General features: G+C 37.0%; 1 protein-coding gene across 4 annotated transcripts in view; it reads left to right on the plus strand.

The window, feature by feature from the left end:
- Positions 1-6,000, plus strand: part of MACROD2 (MACRO domain containing 2) — a 922,980-nt gene that overhangs the window by 106,787 nt on the left and 810,193 nt on the right. The gene's annotated exons all lie outside the window — the stretch shown is intronic.

Below are 6,000 nucleotides of genomic sequence, written 5' to 3' on the forward strand. Positions count from 1 at the left end.
GATTAGCATTTTATCTGATTTTTCTCATTTAAAAAAAATATTCTTAATCTTGGCTGTTGCCGTTTCTTGAAGAACTTAAATTCTTTGGTTATTTTTGAATGGTATGTTTTAACTCTGGCTACTTCATATCACTATGGCAGAAAGTATCGAGCGAGATATCAAGTCTGTGTTCCCTGAGAGCATGTAGGTAGTAAGTCTGAAATAGAAATGGTTAAATCTGAAATTAAAAAACCCTTAACGTTTACTTGCTTCTCCTTTCCGTGATTGCATGTTGTCTGGTGAACTGAGCACAATCCTCAGTACTGACATGCTAGGAAGAAACAGCATGCTGAGTAATGCTTGCTTAGCTCCCTTCCTATGAGCTTAACGAGTAGCTTCTGGTCCTTCATAAAATATTAGACCTAAACAGAAACAGTCTCTGTTTTAAAATACTGTCTTTTGCAATTTGAAGCACATCCATCATGAAATAGATCAGTAATACTCCTATAGCAACAGGAAATATGCAATGATACAAAATTACTGATATAAGATACAAATTATGCTGCTCATTTTCATAGAAAAATGTTGACCATTTAAAAAAAAAAAGCACCCCCCACTTTAGAGATGGTGTTACTGTCTAGCGAGGGAATGGTAAAGCCTCTTCTCTCTGGACGCTGCTTTCATGCTCATCTGAGCTTTGTTTTTGCACCTTGTTTTTAGTTGTGTAACAAAAATAGTAACTTAAAATGAGAGACCCCCACTGTGGCATAAATAAGTATTTTAACGTATGCTTTATTGAAGGCGAAAACTCAATTTGCTTGTACACATATAAGGGGATGCATATTTTTTGGCAGCTTATGCAATCAGTATAAAATGGAATAAAAAGGCTCCATATTCTTGCAGTGTCCAGTTTTCTTGGTCTGTATTACTGAAGCGTTTGGGGAAAGAAGTCCAGGATTTATTCCTAAAACTTTGAAATAAACAGATGCTTAACAGCTGTATGAAAAATCTTATCTCTTAGGAGCTAATGTGAAGTTGTGATAGAGCGTATTTGCTGGAAGTATATTGTGAAGCAGGAATATAAATTTGTTAAATAGGCCTTTGAAGGCTACAATAACTTTTAAGTACTTTAAAAAAAAAAACCACCATAAATTTTCTCTAGAACTTATACAGCTGTAAAAAACATGTTAGTATTAAGCAAAACAGAGGCTCTAGTATGCATACATTACATATATACATCCACACATGAGAAAGTAAATTCATTTGTTTTACCTTCCTAGCATATAAACTGTTTCCTCTTTGCTCCACTTCATAGTCATCCCTTCATTTATTGCTGCTATTATAATAGCAGTAATGTGTAGGATTAAAATGAAAGCACTAAAGCTCATTAAGTGCTTGGAATTTTTCTTATCCCTTCTCTCAAAATTACATGAAAACAAGAGAGAGAAAAATAAAAGCAGGTCTCTTTGGAGAAGACGACACTGTTTCAAAAATGTGGATTAAGACTATACCCCCCACTCCCTCTCCTAAACTTAGAATAGTTTTCTTCAGGTTCTGATTGTTTGATATCTCGCACTTCCCTTTTATATCTCAAGCCATAGCTGAAAACAGTGTTTTTGCATATCAAAGGCTCCAGTGATCTGTCTACAGAGAAGAAGGGAATCCTGCTGCCATGCTCCAACTTTCCCCTTCTTGAGCTGTCTCTAAATATTCCCTGACATCAAGTCATTATAGCTGATCCAGCAGGATGAAAAGAAAAGTGACCCCCACTGGTACAGACACTGTGTCCAGGTTTCTGCAACATCAAATTGGGAGCCTTCATGGACACACGGTTTTGAAAGAAGCCATTACTTTTGAACAGAGCAGGTTTTAGAAAGTATGTGCTAAAATTCATTTTTAAATGCAAAAATGACTTTTTTTTGGTAACAAAAGTAACGTCAGAACACTGAATAGCAGCTTTTTTGCTTATCTTTATTCTGAGTTGAATGTTTTCATGAACTTTGCTGAACTGCATGGTTAAATTACTTTTCCTGGGACACTGTGTAAGCAAGTGTATTACTACAGATAGCGGTAATGCGTGAGCCTCGTGCGTGTACTTATCGCTGTGGTACAGCTAAGCAGGGGGACATCTTATTTTAAAATGTTCAAAGTAATTTGCACTACACAAGAAAAATGTACCAAAGAAGAACATTATATTTACTATAAGGTATGGACTCCAGCTGCACTCCCTGTACTGTAGGCAGGCAACAGCAAAAAAAAAAAAAAAGTTTTGGTATATTTGAAAAGTTGGGAGTTTTTCTAAAAATGGTGCCAAAGAGATCTTTTCTTTCCAAGCTGTGATAAAACGTGAACAAAATCAAGACCTGCCTCACTCGAGGTCACACAATGCTTATTTGAATTTCTAATCTACCTCTGTGTTCTCCGGCAGGAACTCTGGTAGTTCAGTGGCTTCTTTCTAACCATCAAAGTAAGAGGGGGAAGGGAAACAACTCGGTATTTTTAGGTTATAAATGACAAGAGTATCATTTAAAGTTAACATCAGAATATACGTATTTGATTAAGCCTAACAATTTTGCTTTATCAGTGTACTTAAATTCCAGAATTACCTCTGTATTTGTTTATAACCCGAAATGTATCAGAAATATAAAACATGCTTATCATCATTTAAAATATTTGCCAAGTCTATCTGTTGCCATATATTCAGTTTAGCTTACAAAGGTCATGCTGCCTCTTAAATAGCTTCACCAACTTTAAAAAAAAAAAAAATTCCACAGTGCTAATCTACACTTAAAACAATGCCCAGACTTTGTTTTCTTTAAGTGTATTACTCAGGGTTAGTTCATAGTGACAGCAAAATGCTTTCTAAGCACCCTGTCTAGGAGCTGCAATTTCCACGATCATCATATTTCAGGAAGGTGCCCCAGTCTTTTGTTTGGTGGTAGGCAAGCAGAAGGTCCTCTAGCTGTCTTTCCAAGGGGTAAAGAATGCAAAGGAGTTTGTTAAAGTGAGAGTGAGCCCTTCAGTCAGGTTGTATCTCTGTGTTTTGGTGAAATTTGGGGTTTTTCTTCTGTTGGAGAAGGTTTTACTTGTAGAAAATTTGCTTCCCCCCCCCTTGTGTAGTAGTTGAATATAATACTGCTTGTTGAATATAATACTGCTTTTGTCTCCTAGTTCTAACTCGTATCGTAAAAAATGCAAATTTTGATGTGATCTTCCCTCAAATGCAAGTGAATCTGACTTAGAAATGGATTCTGAGTCAAAGCTTGACTCCATGCCCAAGATGAGCCAAACCAGTATTTACTGTAGAGGATGGAAACGAACTAAGGGTTGTTCTCTTCTGAAGTTCACTTTTAAAACCTTTCCTGGTTTTGAAGATGCTAGGTTGAAGAGATCCAGACTATTATACTATTCGTCCTCATGCTCTTGTTTTGACTACTCTGCTTCTGCAAAGGTTGCACGTTAAAAAAGCACTTTGATGGGGAGCGTTTTGCAATGGCTTTTTGTTTTGTGTTTTAGTGCTCTTTGAGTTTAGCCAATTATGGCTTCCAGGTTTTCTTTTGAGAGCTGCTGCTGAGGTAACTCGCCCGTGCTTAAAATAAAAGAATAGAGAACAAATGCTGCCACTGTTTCAAGGTAAAAATCAATTTTTTTCCCCTCTTGACAAGTTTAGGTGGAATTATACCCAATAGGGAGTTCCTAGCACAAAATGTTAGGCATGTAAAAATATTACTTAAACACTGGATAAAGTTTCAGTGATTTTGTTTCTTTCCCTTTTAAAACAGTTGTTTGCTCATCTCCCGATTGCTAAATTTGCTCCTCAAAAAGTAAGACTTTAAAAAACGTGAAGCTGTAAGACTGCTTGAATTCTTACAGCTCATGAAAGGGAGAACAGAGTTTGTGATGATATATTTACTGAACGCTTTTCAAGATGCCTGCCCGGCGTGGTGTTTGGTCACTTATTAAAAATAAATGTAAGCCATCATGTATTAATTCTTCTGTGCATTCCTCTGCTTTGAAGTGATTAAGGAAAAAAATTCAGAAATAACTAGCCATTAGCATCCATGCTTCCTGCTAGAAGGAGACAAAGATGGCCATCTACCAACTGAAGCCACTTCAAAATAATTGCAATGAAAAGTTTGCAAACTCCAGCAATTGCGTTGATTAGTCACCATCACCTTACAGAGTATCTTTCAACTTTTAGCTATTGGTGACAAAGGAAAAATGGAAAAAAAAAAGCAAAAAAAACCCCCAACCCAGAAATGCATCTTTATTTTGTTCTTGCTGTAAAATGTATACACTTTGTTTCTGAAGATTAAAGCTTGCTGTGAGTTTACGACAGAGTTTTTTGCCCACTGGGGGGTGGTACACGCTACAAAAACTGTGCTTTTAAGAGCCACAAGTCAGATGTTTTTTGCTGCTGTCCAGTTTTCTCTGCTTTAATTACAACAAAGTCGCCTGTTGAGAAAAACAGAGGCAGCCTCCAAAGGAGGGAATTGGGGGGAAAAAAAAAAAAAAAAAGAAATACCAAAAGGGTGCTGTGTTGTGAAAAAAAAAAAAAAAAGAAATCACTCTTTCAAAGAGTTTACAGAATCTTCTTTCCTATGTTGATTGTATTAACTACGGTATTTATCTGGTCGTTCTCCAGTTAAAATAAAATTGTATAAAGGTACAAAAAAAAAAAAAGAGCATTTTAAATATATGCCAAGGGTTGCCACTGTTTCTGGTATACAGGAGCACAGAAGGCAGGGAAAAATACAGTTTTTAATCACTCTTTCAAAGAGTTTACAGAATCTTCTTTCCTATGTTGATTGTATTAACTACGGTATTTATCTGGTCGTTCTCCAGTTAAAATAAAATTGTATAAAGGTACAAAAAAAAAAAAAGAGCATTTTAAATATATGCCAAGGGTTGCCACTGTTTCTGGTATACAGGAGCACAGAAGGCAGGGAAAAATACAGTTTTTAGAAGTGATTAAATGTAGATGGAAAAATAGAAAAGCTTGATAACAGCGTGAATAGAAGGATTAGAATAACCTCAGTATATTTTAAGATAATTGGCTTTCTATAAACCCAGGTATACCTTTTGTTTATGAAATATTTGAAAACCGATCTTAAACAGGGCTGTATTGTATGGTTTTGGAATAAATTAAAGGAAACTTGAGGGTGGGTTTTTTTTTTTCTTTGAGGGAGGGAAGGACACTGAAACCTCTTTGAGCATGACCTAATGTGTGGCATACATTGACAAGGAAAACACATACTGACCTTCCTGTTTTATAGCAGATAATTCTTTTCTTTGTACACTTGAATTGACAAATGCATTTTTCACTCTAATTCAAAGAAATGTTCATTAAGACGCCATATCCCCAGGCAATAGATGGTGAGCATAACTGATGCTTCTATCTTTTTGGGCAGTATATTTTCGGCAAGGAAATTGGGGTCAGGGTAGCGAACTGTTTTTCTTTTAAGTCTGAACATTTTCAGCCTCTTCTCTCTATACTTTTTCTCTGCATAGAGGATTTACATGGAAATGCAAAACGTGAATCTTCTTTTTCTAAGTGGCAATAAGAAAATGCATTCAGCTGACGTGCTTTTTCGCAGGAATACGATTTAATTGTAAAGTAATTCTGCATTTCGGCGTGAATCGGGTGTACAAAAATACTCCACTGTACTCTGTTAACTGACCAGAATTGATCCCTTGAAGAAGGGAAGCGACTTGCCTTCAGTCCAAATTAGTAACCCATGGCTAACAGCACTCCATGAATTAGTTAATTACACACACTCCTCGTCGCGTTTGCAACACTCCTTGCAACTTCGACTGGATGCGCCAGGGTTGCGCTCAAACCCCTTTGCGGTCAGGGAGATTAAAATTTAGGCTACCTCAAAAAGAAGGACTGAGCCAGAAAGGCAGCTGTCTGTGCAAGAGCAGAGCTTTTATTCGCCAAGGGGGTGATCTTGAAAACTAAGCAGGTACCAGCCCCCCCCCCCCCCCCCCCCACCAACAGACGGGCAGCACAACGTGGAC

This window comes from Aptenodytes forsteri, unplaced genomic scaffold (genome assembly GCF_000699145.1).
Source record: "Aptenodytes forsteri isolate BGI_AS27 unplaced genomic scaffold, ASM69914v1 Scaffold5, whole genome shotgun sequence".
Lineage (NCBI taxonomy): Eukaryota > Metazoa > Chordata > Aves > Sphenisciformes > Spheniscidae > Aptenodytes > Aptenodytes forsteri.